This window comes from Neofelis nebulosa, chromosome 2 (assembly GCF_028018385.1).
Source record: "Neofelis nebulosa isolate mNeoNeb1 chromosome 2, mNeoNeb1.pri, whole genome shotgun sequence".
NCBI lineage: Eukaryota > Metazoa > Chordata > Mammalia > Carnivora > Felidae > Neofelis > Neofelis nebulosa.
This window is the reverse complement of record NC_080783.1, coordinates 199,026,463-199,051,969: the sequence shown is the minus strand read 5'-3', so window position 1 is coordinate 199,051,969 and position 25,507 is coordinate 199,026,463. Positions and strand designations below refer to the sequence as shown.

Here is a 25,507-nt window from a genome sequence, read left to right as displayed (position 1 = left end):
CCTGAATACCACCTCCTGCCCCCCCAGAGGCTAGGACAGCAGCCCCACCTTCCTGCCCCCACCGGGGACCCGGACCACTCCCCGACGCCCTGAGCAGAACTGCTGGGCGGCAGACCGGGGGTCTAGAGCCAGAACGCTGGATGAGTCCCGCCTTCATCACTTACTAAACGTGTGACCGCTCTGTACTCATTACCCACAGTGCCTGCCTCACTGGTGCCGCGAGCACACGGCGTGCGAATGTGTGTGTGGTGCCCGGGACGCCTGGCGGGACTCTTGGCGTGGCCATGGTCATCAGCCCCGTTCTGCAGAGGAGGCAGCTGAGGCCCACCCAGCTGCCCTAGGTCACCAGAGAGCACGTGACACGGCGAGATTCAGACTCTGCTGGGGACCCAATCGAAGTCTCAAAGGCAATGCGATTAGTCGGACACGGGGTTTAGGGAGACGAGGGGCTTTGGGAGGGGGGTACTTTGGGTAAGAGTGGGGAGGGGGAGGGAGAGAAGGGAGTGTAGACTCCAGCCCTGGCCCTGGGTCCTCCCCAAACCAGGATGGTGGCCTACCTCCCCACCCCCAGAGGATCTCGATGCCCGAGTCAGCTGAGGGCCCAAAAGCCAATTCCACCTCAGGAGGGGTGCGAGGGGCTCCTTGCAGGTTCCCCAGACTCCTCCCAGTGTCAGAAGCTGGGGAGGCCCGGAGCTGGGGCCGTCCCTCCCCACTGCAACCCTGGAGGACGGCCAGCACAAGGGGCAAGCAAGGCAGGAGTCCCTCCCCCTCCAAGGGGGCAGCCGGGGCCCCATCCCCTGCTACACTTCTGACCCTGGCTCCAAGCAAAGTCAAGCCACAGTCCCTGCCCCTGAGGGCTTTCCCCAGGAAAGTGAGACGGATCTGGAGGGATTAGCGCTTGGGGCTGAAACAACGGAACAAGAGAGAAAGGCATCTCCAGCAGAGGGAAGAGAAAGAAATACGCCAAGTCTCCGAGGTGGGGAAGTGCAGCCCGTGTTCCCCGGGCTGGCCATGCCCGCCCTCCAGCCTCATCTGGGGTCCCTCTGCACCCCTCCAATTGCTGGATTCCAGCCACGCTGGCAGCTCTCTATTCCCGGAATGTGCCTGGTCTCTCCTGTCCACTCATGCTGTTCCCTCTGCCCAGAACACTCTTCCTTCCCATCCCCTCATCGTCCAGTGTTTGGCCAGCGAACCTCCACTCTACTTCCTTCGAGAAGCCCCACCCTATCCTGATCTTTCCGAGGATCCTATGGTTCTGAATTCACGCCTATCACCATTGTGAGCTGGGTCTGCTTGGGTGACAGCCCTCCCTACAGAACTACATCTCGATGGATGGAGGCGGGACCTTGCTCGGCACATAGTAGGTATTCAGGAAATGCCTGTTAAGAAACGGGGTTGAGCTGGGAGATGGGACTAGTGCCCGGGGCAGGGGCGGGCTGGAGCTGCAGCTGGGGAAGCCCCATCACAGGGGGCTTTCAGCGACCAACTGACAACTCCATCCTGGAAACCGGTTCCTTTCCATCCTGACCGCACGTCAGAATATTGTGAACACTGAACTCGGTGGTTCAGCAGATCTGAGGGACAGTCTGAGCATTCGCACTGTCTGACCGACGTGGGAACCACGAAAGGAGTGTGGAGCAGGAAGGGGACCGGGCCAGCGCCGCGAGCCGGTCCTCAGCCCCCTGATGGGCCCCCTTCTGGGGTTTGCACACAGCTAGAGAGAGGACCCCAACCCTGGCTTCCTGCCCCAGCCTCGACCACCTGCTCCGCAGCCCTCCCCAGGCCAACCGGGGCAAGAGGCCAGGGCAGCAAGCCAGGAGATGCCCTCCGTCCTGCCACCCCACCCCTGTTACCACACACACACACACACACACACACACACACACACACACGCAAAGTAATGAATTAATCAGTATTTACTTGCTACCAATGAGTCATGGAGTGGAACAATTAGTGTAATTGCTCCCGTGACTAATTGCTGGGTCTTTCTCGCTTTCAGACATTCCAGGAGCTCAGAGCAGCTATCATCCGACTTGCCCCAGCTCCCATCTCTGCCCCCGCTGCCCAAAAGAACGAACGCCCAGGACCCCCGGTGAGGGAAACAGAAGGCTCCCTGTACCACCAGCCTCTTCAAGCTGGGCCAGCCAAGCTGGAGTCCCTTGGAGACATTCTGCCTAATTCTTAGGCAAGCAGCCAGGAGCCAGAGATGTGCAATTCCTGTTCAGGGCCACACAGCAGGACAGCGCGCTTGTGAGTGGAGCTGTCTTCACTGCCTTTCCATCCTTCCAGGAAAGGCCAGGGAGCAGCCAGGAGGAGGGGTTCTAAGAAGTCTGAGGTCCCCGGGGGGTGCCCAAACCGGAGTCAACATGGGAGCCAAAATAGGGAGTCCTCATGATTCTTGGGTGACCAATGCCATGCAATAGCCCCTAACAATCTGCTCCCGGAAGGGCCTGCCCAAATCCAAAGACTCGCCCCAAAGCCACACAGACTCTTGAAATGATACTCCCAGAGACAGAGAGAGAACATATACAGACACACCCTGATGCACACACCCTTAGGCAGCCTCAGAGAGGCACCTTGCATTGGCACGCCTTTGGGTACAAAGAGGGCCACGCATCGGGGGCAGGCACTGGGCGGGGGGGGGCACATGGTGCAGCTCTGAGGCCCCGAGACAAGCATGGAGCCTCTTGTGAACCCATCAGCCTCCACTCAGGTAGCTCTCACCTAGATACTATTCATCCCTAGCTCAGTAGCCATCGACATGACAACCGTTACCATGGCGACCATCTCCTCCATGCTAAGGACCAGGAGCTCCAGCTTCCCACAGAGATGGAGGGGGGCAGGAGAGGGAAAGATAGTGGAAGAATAGAGAGGATGACAGGGAGGGGGGAGGGGGGAGGCGCAGGGCAGAGGGAAGCCAGGGGTCAGAGGGGCACAGGGGGGAAGCGGAGGGGGCAGTGCAGGGAGGACGCGGTGAGCGGGCGAGTGAGAGAGAAAGCAGGAAGGCGAGAGTGGCAGGCGCGGGGAGCGAATTCTCTCACATCTTAATTTAGCCTCGCGCGCAATCAGACAGAGCTGGGGAAGGGGCCACTTCAGTGATTTTCCAAACCCGCATCCAAGGGAACATCCTTTCTGCATAGTAAGTGGCCCCCAGACGAGGTGGAAGGAGGGGTGGCCAACAGCCCAGTCACACCTGAATTCGTCCTGGGAAGCTTAATGCGAGGGACACCTGTGGGGGTGGGGGTGGAGGGTGGGGGTATGCAGGATGCCATCTTGCCCAGCCCCCTCCCCCCGCAGCCAGCTGAATGCCAGCCTGACCCCTCCCTGGGCCAGCTGGAGGGGCCGGAACTCAGTGGGTGCCCCCCAGAAACACTGCAGGGGTGCTGGTGGCTGCAGCTCCCAGGGGACCAGGAAGAGGAGGGAGGAAAGAGATGGGGGTCGGGAGCTGAGCCTGGGAGGCAGCAGCGAAGGACTCCGAAGTCACAAAGTGCCAGGGGAGAATGGTGACAACAGCCTTCGACCCCCAAACGACCTCTCCATTTGCATAATTCCATGCATAATTAGCATACTTATCCATGCCATCCCCTGAAAGGAGAACTGAATCCGAAGGCCCCAGGACCCTGTGGCCTGCCCCTGCCCCCCACTACGCCCCACCTCTGGGTAAACCCCCCCTCATGCTTGATAAACGCATCCACGCGCCTAACACACCCACACACTGCAGCCAGCAGGCAATCCCGCACCCTCATGCACATGCGCACACGCGCGCACACATACACACACACACACACACACACACACACACACACACACACACCATGCAGGCTTCCTTTCTGGGTACAAACAAGCATACACAACGCTGGGGTGAGCCCTTCCCAAGGGGCTGCCACCTGGGGGAAGGGGGGTACGGACCCAAATCAGGTGGACCTCAGTTATGTCTCCTCCCCTCTGAGTGCAGGGGTGCATTCAGGGAGAAAGCCAGGGAGCCTCCCTCTGCCCCCAGCCTCCTTCCCAGACTCGAAGTCTGGGGTCTCTCAGGCCCAGCCCCTATCACCTGCCCTCCCCCATCAAGAACATTCCCTGAGAAACAGGAAAGCACAGAGGTGAAGCCGGAATGGATCGGCCGCTCCCCCCGCTACCCGTGGGACATCAGGCAAGCCTCTGAGTCTCTCGGCACCTCAGCCTTCTCATCTGTAAAATGGGGATGCCGCTAATAGTGAGTTGCTCCTCTAGCTGCTCTGGGAATCAAATACTATCACGCAGGTAACGGGTTGAGCACAGGACCCAACATCCAGAGTTGGATAAGTGGACATAGTTGCAGCTAGTGTCCCTGATGCGCTCAGCGTTCCGTGATCCTTTCCGAAGATTTTACTTCATTCAAGCCTCGCCATCCTCGTGGTGGGAAATAGAATCAGGACGGTCACACCCAGGCTGCGGATGCCCAGAGAGGTCAAGAGGCCCTGCCAAGGCCACACAGCAGGGGAGGGTGCAGAGAGAAGAAAAAGAGAGGCTGGATGAGCGGGGAGAAAGGGTAAGGTACAGAAACAGACGCAGACACACAAATTAGGTCAGCTGGCAGGGGGCCAGGAGCCCAGCACCCCTGAGCACTGCTAATCGTGCCGCAAAAGCCAAGAATAAAATCAAGTATAATTAATTCTGCCCAAGCTTCCTGCCCTGCATGAGCCAGACTCAGGCGCCCCGCTCTCGGTGACTAGAGGCGTGTGAGCAGGAGTTGGGAGCCCAGCTCTAGATTCAGACAGCCCTGCGTTCAAGTCCAGCTCGGCTTACTTGCTGGCTGACTCTGGGCAAGTTACTTAACCTCTCTGAGCCTCTCTTCGGTCACACGGGGACACTGGTAACACAGGTGGCACAGAATAATTGGTGGTCAGCCTTACCACGGCACGTTTCCCACCTCGATCCTCACCTCAAGGCCAAACTAGGCCTCGGTGATCACGGGGTTCTACCCTTTCTTCTTACCGATGTGAACACTGAGGCTCAGAGAGGCGAAGGGCTTGCATCACCCCAGTCCCTGCTAAGAGGGGTGGGGGTGGGGACCGAGCCTGCCAAGCGGCACTCAGGAAAGTCAAGGGATCCGTCCAGGGACACGCAGTGACGTAACCACTAGCTGGTGGGAGCAGGGTGGTCTCGGCAGAGCCCCCTGGATCCCCACAGGCTCTGTCCCCACCAGTCCCTGTCCCCAGAAGGCCCTCCGTCCTGTGAGAACTCAGTGCCCCTCACGCTCACCAGCTCCAACCCGGAGACCCAGAGCGTCACGGCAGGAATGTGGGCCGGGGCCAGGCTCTGGGCAGCAGGACAGCTGAGGGGGGCTCACAATGGAGAGCCGGGACCAGGAAGAGGGACGCCTCGGTCCCCACCCCCTTGCCAGTCCACAGCTGCCCTGGCTGGGAACCCAGCACCGCCACATTCGCTTGCTGCTGGAGGGGTGAGGGGCATAAAGGTGGCACCTGCTGGGGAAGGGGCCACAGAGCCCAAGGGCCAGAGAGAAGGCCCAGGCTAAACTTGACAGACCCCCCCCACCCCCACCCCGACACACACACACACACACACACACACACACACACACCCCAAACAGTCAGCAAAGCACAGAGGCGTACCCTGTCCCACCACCCTTATTCCAGAAGCCTACTTCCAATCTCCCACCTGGGCAGCTCAGGGAGCGGGAAAACACCCCTGTGCCCCCCCCCACCTCCCCAGAATCCCCCTTCCCCTGGGCAGGACTACCCCTGCCCACACCCCCCCACAGGGCGCCCCGGAGAGCAAGCAACTCCCAGCGCAGGAGGCCACAGCCTCTGAGCCCCAGACCAGCCCCCTTCTACGTACTTCCCCATGCCTCACTCGCTCGGTGCTCTAAGGGCCTTTCTGACTCTGACACTCTGGGCAGTCGGGAACCCAGTCCTCCAGTTCAAGAGACCCGGGGAAATGTTACCGATGACAAGTGGAAACAACCGACCTTCCCAACAGAGAACTAGTTAAATAAATGAAGGCATAACCATAACATGGAATATTATGTAGCTATCAATAATTGAGTTTTCATAAGCCCGCGCTGTCTTTTCTCAGGCCATTAAAAAGGCATGAATGGGGAACAGAAGGTTTTTGTTTTTTACTTGCTTCAAAGAATATTTAAGGACAGGGGAAAATGCACGCGTTGGTTGTCAGGAGGCAATGCAGCTCGGCTATTGATAGGATTGTACAGATGGTTCTGTCTCTCAATACCTGGGTGACCTTGGGCAGGTATTTAACTCTCTCTGCCCGGTTTTCCTGGTAAACAAAGATAATAACCCACTCCGGGTGCACAGGAGACTCTGACACATTAACGAATTGCCCAGTGAACGCTGGCTATGAATACTATTATCATTGTTGAGTTTAGGAAACAAGTTAGAAAAAACTAGACAACACGATCCTGCTTTAAAGAACGCCCTACCAAAGTGGATTTCTAAACACCGAATCCTACTAAGGCTTTCCAGAGACTCTCTGGGTGCTGAGATGACAGGCGGTGTTTCATTTTTTCCCCTCAGGACCTGTCTGTATTTTCCAAATGTTCTATGATAAACTCAGAGTCCTTTGATTATTAGAAACAGCACGTTCTTGGGGCGCCTGGGCGGCTCAGTCGGTTTAAGCATCTGACTCTTGATTTCAACCCAGGCCAAGATCTCACGGTCTGTGGGATTGAGCCCCGCATCGGGCTCTGTGCTGACAGCATGGGGCCTGCTTGGGATTCTCTCTCTCCCTCTCGTCTCTCTCTGCCCCTCCCCTGCTTACACGTGTGTGTGCTCTCCCTCTCTCTCAAAATAAATAAATATAGAGCACATTCTTTCTGTGTCCCCATCCCTGCCACTCTCTAGTCTGGAAATTCCTGGGCCCCTTCATCCTGCAGAGACCCCCACCAGTAAGCTCGTCCCAGAGGACGCTCGCGGGCAGATGGAAGGGCACGCGGGACAGAAGGGAAGGACACAAAAGCCCGGTGGAGCCGGCACAGCCTGGGCAGCACGTCTCAGCACCGACGGGATGGCTTGGCGGGGCCCGCTCCCTCCCCAGGCCTGGGAACGTCTGGGGGCAGGCTGGCCCGGACACCCACTCACCCTCCGTCTCCTGCGAGCCCAGCTCCTGGCCCTGTCATCCCCGTCGGTCGCGGCTGGGGGTGCAGGCTGGCCACCGTTCAGCTGCCCACCATGCAGCCTCCGTCCAGACCCTGGGCAAAGCAGCCCCCCCTCCCCAACCCCGGGCTGGGACGCCCCGTCATCGCTCCGCCAGCCCCAGCCACCTGCCTTGTCCAGTGCCACCCTCTTGGCCATCCTGACTCACACTGCTCATTTGTTCCTGTCCCCAAGCCGGTGCCTGAAAGCAGGGCCACCCACTGAGGCCTCCTCCCCCAGCTGCCTACCCCTCTTGTTCCCCCCACCTAAACCCTTCAAGGTGCCAGGGATGGCGGGACACTCTCACGCCAGCAGGGGCACAGCAGGACTTGAACCCCAGCCTCACTGACACCAGATCCTGGGCTCAGGGAATTCCTGACCCCCGGAGCAGGCGCGCAGATTATCCCAGTTTGTCACGTGATACTCATTTCCCTGGGCACTTTTCCAGATGAGGCCTGGGCCCTTCCGTTCCCTTACCATGGACAAGAGTTGGCGGCCACGGAGGGAGTGCTCAGTACGTGCCAGACTCTCTCTATGCACCTCACCTCGGTTCTCTTCCCAGACAGCTTCCCGGCGAAGGGTTATTATCCCCAGTTCACAGGTGCGCATCCCAAAGTTCAGAGAGGTAAAGCAACTGACTTGAGGTCACACGGCAGCGGCGGGGGTCAGATTTGAACCCAGGATTAGCCGAACCGCGAAGACCACATTCTTTGTACTACTGCATACACCTACTCCCTGCCCCACCAGGAAGTTCCTCAGGGGTGGGACCACACCACCACCAGTCCCCCCACCTCCGCACAGCACCCTGTACAGGCACCAACGGACAGACAGACTGGACGTCTGGGAATGAACAGACATGAAGGGTAAGTCCTCCCTGGACAGACGGCACGGCTCAGGTGAGCAGCCCCACCCGTCACCCCATGACTCACCAGCAGTTGCCTCTGGGACGGAGTCCCCAGCCTCTGCAAAATTCCCCGCCAACGATCAAGGGGACTGGGCCTGCCTGCCCACTCCTGAGGCCCACACGCCTCCAAGGAACAAGCCAGTATGGGGGTCAGATGTTCCAGTCAGGGCTCCCAGAGAGCCCCGGTCAAGTGCTCTCACCTCACTAGGCCTCAGTTTGCCCTTGACCAGGTCTGGCAAGGCCACTCCTGTGTTCCCAGGGCCCGGGGTATTTCTGGAACACAGCCAGCTTCCATCAATACTTGTTCGATGGATCCCGTAAACGGGATCACCCTCAACAGACCCACGCCACCCACGTCCCACCCCCAATCACTATGTGATCCTGCGTGGGGCCCTGTCCTCTGGCCTTAGTCTCTCCACACCTAAAACCAGGGTGGGGAACAAAGGTTCTCCCTGGTCCCTGCAAAAGCCAACTGGGAGGACTCCAACTGAGCTGGGAGGAGGGACAAGAAACAGACTCATCCCAGCGTTTTTTTGTTTTTGTTTTTGTTTTTTCATAAAATCACTATGCAAATTATATGCAAAACCCTGCAGATTAGCAGTCTCCCAGTGGAACCTGTGATTTCAGCCGCTTTACAACCGGCCCCGGGCTGGTGGGGGGAAGCAGCATTTACTGAGCATCTGCTAAATGCCAGCCTCCTTACTCGGAGTCAGGCGCAAAGGTCCTCCTTACTCCCTAGACAGGTCAGACGACTTGCTGGAGGTCACAGAGAACTCAGGCGATGAGTCAGAATGGTGGTTGGGGGGGGGGGCGGCCAGGGCAGGTGGAAGTGAGGCCTGGGGGTGGGGAAGGCGCTGGGCGAGCACATAGAGGTCCCAGGGCCGCGTGTCTGGTTCGCATGCCCACAGAACCTGAAAGAAGTCCAGCCCAACTGGGACGGGTCCAGTCCCACCCCTGATCCTGAGGATCAGGATCCTCAGCCCGATCTTGGGGGCCACCTGAAGCCAGGTGACCCCCAGCCCTCCCCCGAGAAACTGAACAGACCCTGGAGGCAGCCCAAGGCAGGCCCAGCCCTTCCAGCTGTCCTGGGAAACCTCATAGCTCTGCCAGCCTCCCCGGAACCTCTCAGGCACGTGCCAGCATGCACCCTGAGGCCGCACGGTGCACACACACACCCGCAAAGTGTCCCCATCTGCGTGTGTCCAAGCCCAGCCTCCTCGCGGACCCGGGCTGTGGACCCCCTCACCATCCCATCTGCTGTGTTATTTATAACTCACACATGCTGGAGACGCCACGCCCCCCGCCCCCCAGCCCTGAGCTGTCCCACTGGCTTCTGAGCTGCTCCGCTCCAAGGGATGGAATGAGCCAGACTCAGGTAGTGAGCCATGCAGGTCCGCCACGGCCACTGCCCAGATGGGAGAGTGGGGTGCAAAGAATCAAGACCAAAAGACCGGGGCAGGCGGGGGCGGGGGGGGGGGCATGGCAGAGCCCCAGCCCGAGATGACCCTCTGTGCGGCGCTGTGGGTTTGACCGGGAAAGGGGAGGAGCAGACAGGTGCCCAGGCTCTCCCCTACCATCTCCTGAGCCCCAGGACACCAGGCAGGGCCTTGCAATGAGCAGGAGTCCTGAAGCTAGATTGCTCGGATCCAAATCCCAGCACCGGCCCCCGGGGAGCTGTGTGATCCTGCGCAAATAAGCCCACCTCTCTGAGCCCCGTTGCTTCTCCTACTAAATGGGCATAAGAATAGAACCAACCTCAAAGCATTGGGAGGATTAAGTGAGATTATCCAAACAGGTTCTTGGCCCAAAGCCTGGCTACTTCTCAGCTCGGTGACCTTGGGGCAAGCTGCCTGGCCCTGAAGCTCAGTTTTCCCGTCTGCAAATGAGACCATACAGCCCAGAGGGTCGTGAGGACTGAAGCAATGGCAGTGACACACGGGAGGTCATCAGCACACACAGATTCTCTTTTCCTCTGCTCTCAGGGGCCCCCGTGATTCCTGACCACCCCCAGGTTCCACCCCAGATCGTCTTTATCGCCCACCCCTAGGCGCACAGAGGTTTTTGGAGATACTGTGCCACTGAATCCAAACAGCTCTTCAAGGGGCAAGTCCTCCCCCTAACTCTGCAGCGAGCACCCCGCCTCGTCAAATATAGATGCTCCATAAATACCCGAGGGACGGACGGATGCGAGAGTGAAGGTGACCAGAAAGCCAGGAAATAACAAGGGCTGGCGAGGCGACTGGAGCCTCACGCACCGGCGGGGATCAACACCAGGGTGGCCGCTTTGCAAAAATGGTCTGGCAGCTTCTCAAAACGTGAAATGGAGAGTTACAGATGAGCCAATAATTCGACGCCTGGGGTGTGTATCCAAGGGAAGCGAAAGCATACGTCCACATACGTTAATATATATATATATACACACACATATATATATACATATATATATACGTATACATGTATATATATACATATATATGTGTATATATATATATATGGGGCGCCTGGGTGGCTCAGTTGGTTGGGCGTCTGACTATGGCTCGGGTCATGATCTCGCGGTCTGTGAGTTCGAGCCTTGCGTCGGGCTCTGTGCCGGCAGCTGGGAGCCTGGCGCCTGCTTTGGATTCTGTGTCTCCCTCTCTCTCTGCCCCTCTCCCGCTCGCGCTCTGTGTCTCTTTCTCTCTCGATGATAAATAAACATTAAAAAAAAAAAATAGCAGCATTATTCATAATAGGCAGACAGCGGCCAAACCCAGGTGCCCATTAACTGATAGATAAATAAAAGATGGCAAGTCCACACGGCGGGACGTTGCTCCACAGAGAAGGGAGCGAGGTTCTGGTGCACGCTCCCGCGCGGGCGAACCTGAACTACGTGACGACAAGTCAAGGAAGCCAGTCACAAAAGACCACATGTTGTGTGATTGCACTCGTACGAAACGTCCAAGGAAGGCAAATCCGTAGAAAAGCAGAAGTGACTGCTTAGGGCCGGTGGACTGGGGACAAATGGGGAGTGACTGCTAAACGGTACAGGGCTTCTTTGGGGGCTGCTAAAAATTTATAAAATCGGTGACGGCTGTGTAACCCTGAACTCAAAACCACTGAACGGGATGCTTTGGATGGGTGAGTTGTATGGTATGGGAGTTCAATCTCAATAAAGCTGTTGTTTGTCGGGGGTGGGGGGAGGAGAGAATGAATGGGAGATTGAGGCTCAGGGAGGGTAAGAAACTTGCCCAGGGTCACACAGCAGAGCCTAAACTGAAATACTCAGATGGGAAAGGAGGTGAGCAGGGGCAAAGCTCACCTCCTCTGCCATCTGAGTATCCCCCAACGAAGCCCCGGGTGAAGCCTCCCGAGCCCTCACCCCCAGGAGGGCACACACTGACTCTGCCGACCGCAGTGGGACAGGCCCAGCGTGGCAGCTATCTCCTCTGCTCTTGTCAAAGGCCGCTTTGCAGGTGGGACCACAGGAAGGGGGCAGGCCTGGCCCAGAGTGACCCAGGAGAAGGGAGGCAGCTCCAAAGTCAGGCTGGCTGCCCCCCTCCCCCCCTCAGACCCCAGTGCCCCACCTCCAGCCCTCCGCGGTTCTGGGGTGCCCTCTGTCCGTGCCCAGACCCCTGGTTGCCCTCAGGGAGGGGCATAAGGATGCAGCCCTGCCAGGAAGGGGGGCAGGGCCCCAGAGGTAAAGCACACCTGAATGTGAAGACGAGCCCATCGGTCCCCGGCCCCCTGTGGCCGTCTAAAGCAATGTTGAGGGCAGACATGTCTCCAGGACCCATCCCTCAACCCGTGTCCCGCTCCACGTGGCTCCCCGGTACCAGTCCCCGCCCATCTCAGCTGGCGGCCACCATCACCCACCCACCCACCCCCCAGACTGGTGTCCACTCTCCGTTCTCCACACAGCCGCCCATCTGTCCCGAGGGCCAGGCCTGAGTCTGGCAGGTGCCCGGTGAACTCAGACACGATGCTTGTACCCGCATAGTCCACTGCTCCCGGTCTGCCGCCACACCAAGCTCCCCCGTCCCTGGCTCCGGCCCCCCCATCTGGTCCCTAAGAGGGGAAGGGGTGACCTACTTCACAGAGCCTTGTGGAGCAGGGGCCACCAAGGATCCCGAGGAGGGGAAGCCAAAACCTCCACCAGGACCCCCTGGCCCTCAGTCCCAACCGTGGCGCGGAGGGTTCCAGAGACAACCTCAGGGCCCCATGTGCCCTCCCCTGACATCATCCGCTGGCCTCCCGTGGGTCCGGCACATCCCTGTGTCCAGCCAGCCCGTCTTCAGTCCACCGCCAAAAGGCAGAACCCTCTCCCCCCGAGCTCAGAGGGAGTCCAGATGCCCACTAGGGATTTAGGGACCCTGAGCACCCTGGCCCCCGCATGCCCTGCAGCCCAAGGATGAGACGGGCCCTCCGCTCCTCACGTGTCACTTGAACACGGCTTCCCCGACCAAAAGCGCCTTCGGGTCTCACCTGGCCCATCACCTGACCGCCCCGCAGGCAGGTCAGAGGCTCCAGCCCCAGTCCCACCGGCCTGGCCCCGCTCCCCGCAGGGCGCTCCGCCGGGGCCAGCCCAACCCCAGGCCAGGGCAGCGCCCCTCCAGAAGGCTGGACGGATGCGTCCCAGGGGCCCGGCCCAGGGACTGGAGCGGTCAGCGCCTACAGGAGAAGGGCCCAGACTGGGAAAGCGGGGCTCCAAGTTAGATGGCACGCGAGGACTGTTCCTGGGACCCAGTCTTGTTCCCCAAACCCCGGGACAAGGACACGGGTCACGACCGTCACCGCGATGGTGACAGAAGCCTCTCATGACCACTGCCCCCCGTATTACCAGTCCCGATCACCAGCTCTGGGCACTGCAACGGACTCAACTCTGGGCTCAGTGCACCCCAGTCCTCACAAACACCCTGCCGTGTGACACTCACCACCCGGCTGCCAAGCAGAGGCCACAGGCAGAGGGCAAGTGGTCAGTGGCCCCACCACCCTCTGCCCCATCTAGCAGAGCCACCTCCATACACATCCATCCAGACACCGGCGGTGGGGGAGGGGCGGAGGGGGACCCAGCCCACACAGTCTCTACTACAGTGCCCTGGGCCATATGGGCTGTCCCCCCCCCCCCCCCCGTGTGCCAGGGACAGTGTCACTCGAGCGTGGTCCACACCGACCCCCCACCAGAAGCATCCTCACCACATCTCATGACCTAACGGCATCTCTCAGCAGGAACATTACTGCCACCTGGGCAGGACGGTCCTTTGGACGGGACACTGCCACCACTTAGCAGCCCCGACCACTCCCCTCCCCTCCGGAAATGCCAGCAGCATCCCGTTACTGTGACAACCAAAAGTGTCCCCGTGCACTTCCAAAAGCCCAGGCGCTGGCACCTTCAATGCCCGGCTCGGACCTCACTTCCTCCTAGAAGCTTCCCTACCCCCATCCCAGCTCAGGGCCCCAAGTTCGGCATCTCGCGGCTGGGCCTCATCTTTGCACTTGGGTCCGGAAATGCTCTGGCCAGAAACAGGGTTCCCAGAGACGCTGAAGATTTTGACTCAGGGTCCACGTCGGGTAAGCGGTTAAATGAAGGGACCACCTCGCCTGGCCTCCCTGACCCCAGGTGTCCCTTTCCTCAGGGACACACAGCCACACCCATCTCCCTCCCCCTCAGGATGTCTGTTTCCGGGGCCCCGTAAAGGACATATAACCGAATCTCTGAAGGAACCCGAGTTTTGAGCGTGTGGTGTCCCTGGAGGTCAGGCAGAAGACGGATCTCTGCGTCCCTGTGCACCCTGCCCCCGCCCTTGCCTTAATCACCACTAAGGAGGCCAGATGACCAGCTGCCCCTCCGGCCTGGGCTCCCTAGACTCTGGGATTAAGAGTTGGGATTAAGGGCGGACACATTCCCCGTAGCTCAAGAGCCCCAGCAGCGTGCGTGCGTGCGCGTGTGCACACGCGGGCACGTTCAGGGCTGTTTCCGGGCATGCTGCGGGCACATTTGTGTGTGCACACCTGTGCTGGTCTCAGATGGGCTCAGATGCCCCCCCGCGGGTCTGGCTGTGCTCCCGTGAGTGGGACGCGTGCACGGAGGTGGCAGGGAGAGCGTGTGTGTCCCTGTCTGTGTGTGCCTGGGCGGGTTCGGGTCCGCACGCTCCATCACATACGCAAATGCGTCCGCACGTGTTCACGTTTCTAGGTGTGCATCAACCTTCCCACGCCGGGGAGAGCGTCTCCCAATTCTCCCAGCATTCTCCCAGCAGCTGCTAATATCCACGGCCAGCCAAGGTGTTGGGGGGCAGGCTCCCCACAGCCAAGAGGCGGAGAGACAGCAGTCTGGGTTCTCCCGATTCTCCGGGCCTGGCCACACCTGAGCTGCTGTAACAGGGGCGTGGGCCACAATGTCCTTCCCCGCACGGACGCGAGAGCCCCACGCATCGGCACAGACACGCGGCGACACGCGCAGACACAAACCCAGCCCCTCGTCCAAACCTGAACTGAACCGTGGTCTCAGCTCCACGGGGGAAAAGGATCACCCCGGGCTCAGCCACCATCTCGCAGACCATCCCTTGAACACAGAGCCGGAACCCCTCCTTCTGGATCGGAGACCGGCCTCCAGCAAGCCTCGCAGCTCCCCGGCCTCGCACGAGAACAGGACCCAGCCGAGCCAGGGCTCGGCTCCATAGAGGTCCCCAAGGAGCCACTGCCCTGGGGGAGCTGTCCTAGCTTCACCGGGCCAGGGGTCCTCATGTGAACAGCAAGGTGGGAGGCTGATTTCCTGTAGCCCTCTGCCCTTGAAACTACCTTTCTGGAGGGATCAATGGAGATACGCGGGTGGGAGGGGGACATCTGGGCCCAGGAGGGTGAAGAGTAGAGTCTGACCCTAACCACCCCCTCGGCCCTCAAGACCCCTGTCCCCCAGGGGACTCCTCAAGTCCTACCCCACTGAGTGGCAGCCAGGCAGAAGAGAGGTTCCAACCGGCAAGAGAGGGAGTGACGCAGGGGCATCTGCGAGGAGGGTGGGTGGCAGAGAGGAAGGGGGGGAGCAGTGGGCAGAGGAGGAGGAGGAGGAGGTGGGCAGGGGGCTTGTTGAGGGAGGCTGGGGTGGTGGGGAAGATCTCTGGTAACCAAGCCTGAGCCTCTGGAAGCCCACTGTGTGTCCACCTCCCAGAAAGCTGGAGGCCGAAAGGACCCAGTCTGCCCCTCCTCCCCCAGCTGAAGGAGGCAGGAAGGCTACATCATTCGTACCTGCTGCTCCCTGGGGTCACTTCTCCAATTCTGGGGATCAGAGGAGCAGGGGGCTGGGTAAGACAAGGTGTGACCATGGCGGGGGGGGGGGGGGGGGACTCCAAGTAAAACAGACTGAGGATGTGTGAAGGTGGAAAAAGGAAACAGTGTAGCCATGCCAGGACTTGGGGAGATGAAACCGAGTAGCCCATGGGAGGGCCCGACAGGGAGATGATGTAATGACAGAGTTGCCGCGACAACGTATCCAAGTGAGAGCTCCAGGGAGGTAAGGATGCGACCCTGTGGGGAAATCAGAAGCTATGAAAAAACTGTGGGGCCCAGCAAAGAATCCTAACATGTAGAGGAGGGGCACGGTCTAGAAGTCTAGAAGAAGAAGGGAGGAAAGAAGGGGCTGAAGAAAGGCGCTCTGTGCTTGAGAGCTGGGAGGAGAGGTCGGTAAAGGATTCCCAGAGGAGGGCACACCTGTGCGGGGTTTTGCAGGATGAGTAGGAGTTCACCGGAGAAGGGGCCAAGTCCACGGAGAGTGCACAGCACGCAGGTAGACGCGAAGGCGAGAGAAATGAGGTTGTACTCTGCGCCCAGGGAACAGAGTGGTAGCAGTGAGGGGTGAACAGGGCCAAGGGATGAAACTGGGGAGAAATACACCGAATGCACTGATAGGAATCAATCTGGCATAGAGTCTTGGGGCTGAGGGCAGCGGGGTTTGGGTTAGGGGCGGCTTCCTGGGGGAGAAGGGTGAGGGGAGCTGGGCTTGCAGTCGTGGCACAACAGAGACAGGTACAGAGGAGAAACGGTACAAGAGACGGTGTCGGGGAGTCAGGAGACCGTCCTTTGTCCCAGCTCAGCGGCCAACGTGCTGTGTTACTTTGGGCCAGCCACTATTCCTCTTTGCGCCTCAGTTTCCCCATATGTAAAATAAGAAGGCTAAACCACCAGACCTCAGAAGGTCCTTGCTGTGACTAGAGATCACTCCTTTGGCCTCCGTCCCCCCTTCAGGACAATGAACAAGTTGCACAAGAGTTGCGTCCAAGGGCCCTTCCGGCCGAAAGACTCTCTGGCCCTCTGATCTTCCCCCAGCCTAGGATGGCCTCAGCCCCTGGCCCACCTTAGACAGAAAACAGGCAGCAGAGAAAAGACCAGTGTGGAAGCCAGGGGCCCCCAGGGCCGGGTCGGGGCCTCTCCCCCAGCAGCCACACAGATTCAGGCGCCTTAGCGAGACGTGACTGGCCCCAGACTCATCCTCTCAGGGCATCGCACTTTACAGTTTGCAAAGCGCGAGGTAGCAGGAGGCAGCACTTGTACACCAGGGAGCATTCTAGATGGCCTGGGTTCAAATCCTAGCAGGCACGCCACTTTGTTGACCTTGGACAAGTTACTTAACCTCTCTGTGCTTCAACTTCCTCTTTTGTGAAAGCAAGATAATAACGGTCCCCCCTTCCCAGGGGTGTTGTAAGGACTCAGCGAGTTTCCGTAGAGAAGACGCTTGGCCGACTGGCTTGCACGGGGCAGGCCCTCAACAGGCAGGATTCAATACGAATAGGTCACATCTGTGGTCTTGTTGGCATCTCATGCCAGCCCCTCAGGGCAGCATGGCTGCGCCCACCTCAAGACCCACATCCCCCACCTGCAGAATGGAACCCAGATGCCTCGGTTGGGACTCAAAGCCCACCTCGTGAGCCACTGGCGTCTCGCAAGCCGAGGCCCTGTGACGTTCACCCATCCGGGCCCAGATCACCACATGGCACAGGGCCAGGTACCCAGGAGGTGCCCAGTGAACGTATTAAGTGCAAGAAACAATACGCTCTCATCAGAAACAGTGACGCCCCACAGGTAGCTCTGTCCCCACCTCCCCCAGCTGGGAACTGCCGCTTTTAACCACACCCCAATCTACTGTGACCTTTCCCACCTCTGAGCCTCCATCCACCCTGGCCTATCCATGTGCTGCCATCCTTCAAGGCCTGGTACAAATCACACCTCCTCCATGGAGCCCGCCCTGATTCTCCAGAGCCAGAACCAACCTCTCCTCCCCCGACTCACTACCCTTAGCCTCTCACGTGCGCTGGCTCCGTCCTCTAACTGGGAGTTTCCTGACACCAGGGACCAGGTTGAGCTTCCTCGGGTTCCAAGTGCTCGGCACAGGCCAGACACAGAGGGCGCAGCAGCAAATAGTGGCTGAAGCGACTGGCAGGTCAGCAGCAGAGTAGGGACACGGACCGGGTTACTGGGCTCACAGCCCAGCCCCCAGGCCGCCTGGATTTGACCGATCATGTCCCCGCGGCCGGAAAGCGAGACGGTGCTCAGCGCGATGGGTGAGGCAAGGGGCCCGGCCCACCCGGGGCCGAAGAGGAACCACACGCAGGCCACGTGCGGGAAACAGGCCTCCCCGCCCCCCAGCCAGCTCCCTCTTCCCAAAGGGGTCCCCCCACCCCCACCCCGGGCCAGGCCCTGGCCTCACATCTCTCGGACAGCTCCTCAAATGTGAAGACCTGAAGGGGTCCCTGGGTCGCCCCGTCCCATTCCCCCACTTCACAGATGTGGAAGTGGAGGCTGAGAGCGGGAAGGGGCTGTGCCCGTGGTCACATGACCAGCCCGGTAGCAGCCTCCCTTCTGAAACGGGACGGTCTCGAGGAAAGCATCCCCGCAGCCTGGAGGGCGAGGCGTCACCGGCCCACGGATCAGCGGAGATGATGCGGGCTGAACCAAGGAGCCGCTGGCCCGTTCTCCCGCGGCAGAGCCCCGGACGCCCGGCGCGGGCACAACCCAGCGCCCGCCGCCAACACACAGCCCGCCCGAGAGCCCTGCACACCCCCAGCCCCTGGCACAGGGCCCAGCACACGGCAGGTGCTCAACGACGTCTGCGGAACGAGCCAGTCGGTCAAGCAAAAGACGCCCCCCGCGCATGCGCACAGCAGCCCACGGGGCCGGCCCCTGGCATCACGGCCTCTCGGAAGCCCAGACTCCAGCTGCTCGCGGACCGCCTCACCTTGGGCCTCTGGGTCCCCATCTGCACAGTGGGATAGCAACCCCGGCTCGCAGGGTCATGGTAAGAACGGAGACGAGGCGCGTGAGCACGCACTGGCCTGCTGTCACCATCCGTGTCCGTCTTCCCAGCAGACGCCCTCACCTTGAGGGCAGGCGCCAGAATTCAGCCGCAGACACCCCCACCCCGGCCCCCAGGGCAGCCTGGCCCTAAGAGGGCGACAGTCAACAGGCGGCGGGTCAGAGAAGGGCAGACAGGAAACAAGGTCACCCACCCCCCAGCCGGGGGCCCCGCAGAGGATGCCAGTTGTGCCCGGCATGCTGACAAGACCCCCCTGCTCCCAGTGTAACAACCCCCAGCTCTCTAGGAACCTTGTCGGCTCAGGCCTCTAAGCCCCCACGCGGCTCCCCCACACCCCAGCCCAAGGAGGGACCCAGGGAGCCGCCCACAGGCCCCTGGTGCCTGCCATGGCATTGGCAATGAGCTTGCTGCAGTTAGATTTCCCAGATCCCACTGCTGACTGATTCCAAACTACCCTTAGTAAAGTCTGGGCTGGCGAGCAGAGCTGGTGGAGGGGGGGCAGGATGGGGGGTGCCGGCCGGCTGTACAGGGGGCACAGCGAGCTGTAGGAGAGTTTGGGCTGAAGCAAGCCCCCTACCCATCGCGGAAGCAGGATGAAGCATTACCCTCCATCCCATCCTGCCCTGTCTCAGAAAACCCCGGCCCCCTCTGGAGGGGGTGTGATGACAGGTCAGCAAAGGGACAAAGAACTCCAGAGTAGGTGAAAGGGCAACTGGACAGCTGGTTCCACCAGGACCCGGCTGTGTGAGCTTTGGCAAGTGGCTTGACATCTCTGAGCCTTCTAGAGGACGGCAATGCCACCGCCTCTGAGAGTGTGGAAGGCTCAGTGAGCCCAACTCAGGCTGGATACCAAGGCCCGACCCTTGGCCAAGGCCCCGGGCCGCCTCTGGGTCTCCGGACTCCCACTAGGAGACAGCAGACCATGGGGCTGGTCATCCCCTTAGGGCTCTCCCACCTCTGACGCCCTGTACAAACAACGGTCACCCAGTCCGGGCCAGGGGCCACAGCCAAGGTGTCCCTCAGCTGGGGGGAAAGGGGAAAGAACCCAGCATCACCACGTCCTGAGCTAAAGCTGCAAACAGCAAGGTCTCCCGGGAGCTCTAGGACCAGAAGGGCCCGAAGAGCCATTGAGGCCAATCCTCCGCCTCCAGACCGGACTGCAAACTGCCAGTAGCCTCAGAGAACCAAACCGCCCTTGAACTCGGCACCACGAGGCACTGGGAAGTGCCTCTTCTAATCCGGCTCAAGTTCTCCCTTTCAGGGTAGACCCCACCCTTCAGGGTTCTACTTTGGGTCATCCAGGATCATTCAAACCGGGTTCCCGCTCTCCAAGGGAAAGCCTTGTTCCCACCCCCCCCCCCGCCCCCCAAACCAACTCCTCAGATGAGGCCAAGAGTGGGACAGGAAAAGAGCAAAGCCAAAGCAGGTAAATGGAAGAAATCAGCATTTATGGGAGACCCACCCCTTATCGGGCACTTTATTACTTCATGTTGTTCATTCTCCAGCAACTCTGGAGACAGAGGTACCCTGAGCTCAACCGAGACGAGAACAAGGCTCAGAGAGGTTAGGCAAACTTGCCAAGCTCACACAGCCAAGAAACTGGCAGAACCAGGATTTCAAGCTGGTTGGCTGGTTCCACTACCTCCAGCTGCACCCCCGGTTTGGAGACCCCAAAACAGACGGCACCAAGGCCCAGGTTGGGGCCCAGGGGTGGAAAGAAGGCAGCAGACCTTGGCCAGCTGGGTCACAGAGGTTGTGGAACCCTGTCCATCTGGCATAAAAGGCCAGCACAGACATTCCCTGCCCTCCACCCTCAGCAGCCAGGTAGGGAAGAGGCCAGATCATTTGTCAGGGGCCACCCCCACCCCCATCCTGCAGCTGGGCCCTCAGCCACTGCTGCCCAGACTCCCCCCTGTAATCACGGCTTCCTGTTTGGCGTGGAGACTAGGCCTGGTCAGTGGGGGGGAGGGGAGCAGCCACCCCTCTGGCTGGGGCCTACTCTGAAGGGAGGGGGGCCGGAAGTAAAGGCTACCCAGCCTCCTGGAATCTTGGAAGGCTGGGAGCCGAAGCAGGGGGGCGGCCCCCAAGGAGGCCAGTCAACAAATATTTACCCGGTCCTGGCCTGATGTTCCCAGGATGTGGCGGACCGTTAGTGGGGGCAGCAAGACGAGCCAGGTGGTCTGAGACCAGCCCAGACCCCACCCCCTGCTGGGATGGGGACTGGGGGGGGGGGGCAGGAGCAAGGGGCTGGGCCCTAGGACGGCTCCTGGCACCCTGCCCCCCTGCCCCAGACACCAAATCACAGGTTTCCGAGCAGCTGAGCTGACTCAGACCTCAGGCCCGCTCCATGCGGCCCCCGGGCACCTCCTAGCCCACGGGCACACGCTTGGGCCCAGCAGAATTCCGCCAGTCTCGCTGTCCCTCACTGTCCCCTCAACCCACCTCCGAAGGAGAGAACACAAAGCCCCACCTCCTGGGCTCCAAAGCTCAGAGTCCTGGTTTCCTTCCTTCCTTCCTTCACTCATTCCCTCATTCAGACCGTTCAATTCTGGGCCAGGAGCAAAGCTGGCCTTGGGGTACCGCAGGGATGTAGACTTGGGCTCCACACGTGACAGCTTTCTGAGGGGCAGAAGGGATTCCACGCAGGCCTCATCACCGATGCAGCGTGAGCCCCAACACTGAGGGCAATCAGCGTGAGCCAGGGGGCATGGGGCTGGGTGGGTGGGTGGGGGGGGGCAGGTTAGACCCCTCACGTCCTGAAGTTCTAAGTATTTCCCCTCTCCTGGGCCCTGACCAGAGACGAGCCCCACCCCTCATCCTGCACAGTTGACAAAGCTCTCCCTCAATCCAAACCCATGACCCTCAAAGAAGCCCATTTTACAGATGATAAAGCCTTGTGAGGTGGCCGAGGAGCAAGGGCTCCAGGCTCAAGCATTGGGTAAGCGCCGCCCCTCCCCCCTCCGCCACCCGCAACACGTATTTAGTGCCACCCACCTCCAAGGCCAGGGGGAGCATTAGATGAAAAGAGATGGGGGACGTGCCTGGCCCAGAGCCTGGCAGAGAGCAAGCCCTTAGGGGACAGCAGGTAACGTGGGATTCATCTGGAGGGGTGGTAAGGAGGCCCCAGGGAGAAGTAGCTTGCCCAAGATCACAGAGCAAGAGGGGGTAAAATTCGGACCGAGGCCCAGTCCTCTTGGCCTGCCAGGCCCTGGCTCCATCCGGCTCTGCTACTTTCCAGCTGTGGGACCGTGGGCAAGTCATTTAACCTCCCAGTGCCTCCGTAAAATGGAGGTTCTAACAATTCCCACCTCCAAAGACGATCAAGTGCCTGGTGGGCGGGGCTCCAGTGAGCGTTAGTTTGCTGTTTCTGTCATTAAGCCCCGGGGGTGTGCGCCCTGCCTCCCAGATCCTGCCCACAGTCCCTGTGGGGGGAGGTGGGGAGGGATGACAAAGACAGATGGAGACTTGACCACCTCCCATCCCCATCCCCCCCCCCAGCTGCCTCAGTCTGCTCCAGCCCTCCGCAATCCTACTGCAGCCCCTTCTAGAATGACCCATCCCTCTCCTCCAAGCAGCCAGGCTCGGGGAGGTGGGGGGGTCCCAGCTCCAATGGGAGTGTCTGGAGGGAGGCCTGGCTTCTCGGGGAAGCGGGGGACTCTGTCTCCACCTCTTTCTTCCCTTCAGGAGGACCCCTCTCACCCACCCCACTGATGCCCCAGCACTTTCCAGAGCCCAAGCCCAGAACTGCCCTGCCCCAGTGCTGCCCCGGGGCCCCCCCAGAGACCCCTTGTCCCGTTCCATGACGTGGGAGGCGTCATCCGTCTTCAAAAGGCCAAAGAGCTTTTTTTCTACAGTAGAACCCCCAACACGAGGGAACAAGTAACACACTGAACTGGCAGCTGGAAGCACTGGATTGCTCCCTAGGGTGTAGAAGGCGCCAGGTCCCCATCCCAACTCTGCCACGAGGATGTTGCAACCCCCAGAAGCAGTCCTAGAAGTCAAGTATTTGTCTCCAGTCGACAAGTAAGAAAGCCTGGGGTTATGGCAGGCTACAGCTTGCTCCATGCCACGTGGTGACCGCTTTTATTGCAGAACTCAAAACCTCCTCCTCCAGGAAGCCCTCCCTGACCTCTCCGGGCTCCCTCCTGCAAAGACCCTCTCTGCTGAGAGCTCACGACATGGCAGGCTGTGCTCAGTCTACCCCAGGGGTTCATTTTCTCATCGCCACATCCCTGGGAGGTTGGCATGGTTATAGTCCCCATTTTACAGATGAGGAAGTTGAAACAGAGAAATCCCTCACTCAAAGTCACTACAGCAGGTGTCTGTCTTTGGAGCCCCTGCCACCTTGGGAGCTAACAGAGAGCAGACCCCTGTGGTGTCCCTGGGTCGGGGCCTGACCTCCAACAGCCCCAGGGTCCCCAACTTTTAATTTTTATAGTGAGGACAATCTAGCTCTGACAACTCATCATTCAGTGACAGGGTGGCTGGAGGAGTACAGAGCTCCAGGACTGGAAATGGGGGGGGGGGGGGAGGGGGCAGGAAACACCAGGCCTGGGGGTGGGGCTTCAAAAGAATTCCTTGTGACTCAATTGGTTAAGCTTCTGACTTCAGCTCAGGTCATGATCTTATGGTTCATGAGTTTGAGCCCCCACCAGTCGGGTTCTGTGCTGACAGCTCAGAGCCCGGAGCTTGCTTCAGATTCTGTGTCTCCCTCTGTCTCTCTGCCCCTCCCCCATTCGTGCGCTCTCTCTCTCTCTCTCTCTCTCTCAAAAATAAGTAAATGTTTCAAAAACAAAAACAAAACAGAATTCCTTGATTGATTTCACCTCCCAGTGGTCCCCAGCCACAGAATAACAACCCTACAAAAGAACATGAAATCAACATTTGTTGGGTGTTTACTATGTGCCAGGCACTGTACTAGAAGCTTTCCACGGTAACCTCTTTGGTTTTTGTTATTCTACCAGTTTTACAGGGGTGGAAACGAGGCACAGAGAGGTTAACTAACTTTCACAAGGTCACACAGCCACAAAGGAGTGACCTCCCATCACGGGGAATATTCCAACACGACGAGGTGACACCCCAAATCCCTTCCAGCCCTGAGCTTCTAAGAAAACATGTTTCGAAGCTAAAACTTCCAGAAGCTCCACACTCCGAGCTTTTCTGGGTAGGGACTGAGGTGGCCCTGAAGGCAGCTGTCCTTCAGAATCCCAGACACCTGGTCTCTCAGGACAGAGGGCTCCCCAAAGCAGATGCCCGAAGACACCCACCCACCCACCCACCCACACACCATCTGCATGACTGGGACCTGCTATCCCCACAGGCCACCCTGGAAGCCCCACCCCCCACCCCGACCACACACACTCCCTTTCAAGCTGGTGGGCAAACCCAGGGGTCATCTTGTCCCTCCCCTGCCCTAAGCCAGCCACTGCCCATCCGAGCGATGTCCTCAGAGGACCCCGCCACAGAGGCCACTCCTGAAGCCAACCTGGGTGGGGCTCTTCTGGTCCAACCTCGGTCCCTCCTGCCACAGGCATCACCCTCTCCCTCTGTTAGGGCACCTGGGCAGCCGGGCACCATTCATTTACCCTTCGCCTCCGGGGCCAGATGAGACGATGCTCCTCCTGGACAGCCTCCCCCCCTGGGAAGATGTGAGGCGTGGAGAGGGGCTCCCCGTCTCCCCTCACCATCTGGAGCCCCTCCCAGTCAAGCCCACCATCTTGCCTTTATCTGCCACTCAGCTTTGGGTCTGAACCACACCCAATCTACCTCACCCTCAGGTTCAGGGAGACCCTACTCACCTCGGCGCTCACTTCCTTCCCTCCACCCCCTTATGGGGCATGAATTAGATTAGCCTTGTTCTGATCTTGAGGAACAGTGGTTCAGCAGAGGATGGGACTTGCCCAGGGGCATACAGCTCATTCCTGCCCCTTCCCCTCTGGGCTTCCAAATGTAAAGCATTCTGTCCCACGCCCCTTTTCATTCATCTGCACATCACACATTTACTCCGGGCTAGGACTACAGATACTATCTCATTCCTGAGAAAGGCGGTACACCAGCCCCATTTCACAGAGGGGGAAACAGAGGCTCAGGGAGAGGAGCCGGCATGCCCAAGGTCATACCACGAGTCAGTGGGGATAGCGGGAGTTGAGCCCAAGGCTGTGTTATTTCCACGCCTTTGATTTCAAAATCGGTCTTCCGGAAACGGAGCTGAGAAAGTGACCCAGGTGCTAGGATGGGCTGGGTCCCAGTCCCTCCCAGGGACTTCTGCTCACCCCTCCTGGGGGTGGGGGTGGGGGTGGGGGGCACATAGGGAGGAGGCATCCAGCCTACCAGACACTATACTCGCCTTGGCATTCAACACTCTCTCTCCTCTCAGTTCAGCCCCCAGATGGGGAAAGCTGATGAGTAGCCTGTCTGTCCAAGAAGCAACCTCTGAGCCTGTCCTTCTCCCCCTTTTACAGACTGGCCAACTGAGGCCCAAAAAGACACACAGGGACAGAGTCGGCACCTGGCGGTTGCCTGAGAGACCTGGGGAATGAGGGCCACGCATAGCTCCTAGAGCCAACCAAGAAAACGGGGTCTAGAACCCCCCAGCTCATCCCCAGACCAGGCTCCAGACACGTGCCCATGGGGGAACTCACTTGGGACCCGGGTCCCTCAAAGCCGGGAGGAGTCGCCCTTCTTCCCTATACCTCCTCCTGCTCCCCCTAATGGAGCTGGGACGGAGCTCAACCCCACAGCTGTGTGGTCACTCAAACGGACACTCAAGGGGTCACTGCCTACATATATACTCGCCTCAACCTGCACCCACTCTGCCCCCCCTCAAGGGTACATGCCCCCCTGCACAGGGTCATCCACGCCGCCCGGAGCACACACATGCACACACACATTGGGTGTGGGGCCAAGCACACACCCACCGCACACGTCCCTCCCAGACACACACTCACCCCCCCAGGCACACACAGCCACGGCCAACAGTTGCCCAGCCCCGTCCCTGGTACACACCGCCAGCACAATAGGTCACCCCCACAGGATCACCGCACGTTCAGGTAAGGCACGGTGGCACCCCACCATGTGGCGGACTGCTTCTCATCCTTCACCCGCACACAGCCCACGGGTCCCAACAGCCTTCACAGAGGTGGTCATACACACAGGGTCACCCTCACTCAG

The 25,507-nt window shown here is 59.7% G+C and overlaps 1 protein-coding gene across 1 annotated transcript in view; it reads right to left on the bottom strand.

Annotated features, from left to right (window-relative positions):
• SDC3 (syndecan 3) overlaps positions 1–25,507 on the bottom strand; it is a 36,326-nt gene that overhangs the window by 9,599 nt on the left and 1,220 nt on the right. The window lies entirely within an intron of this gene.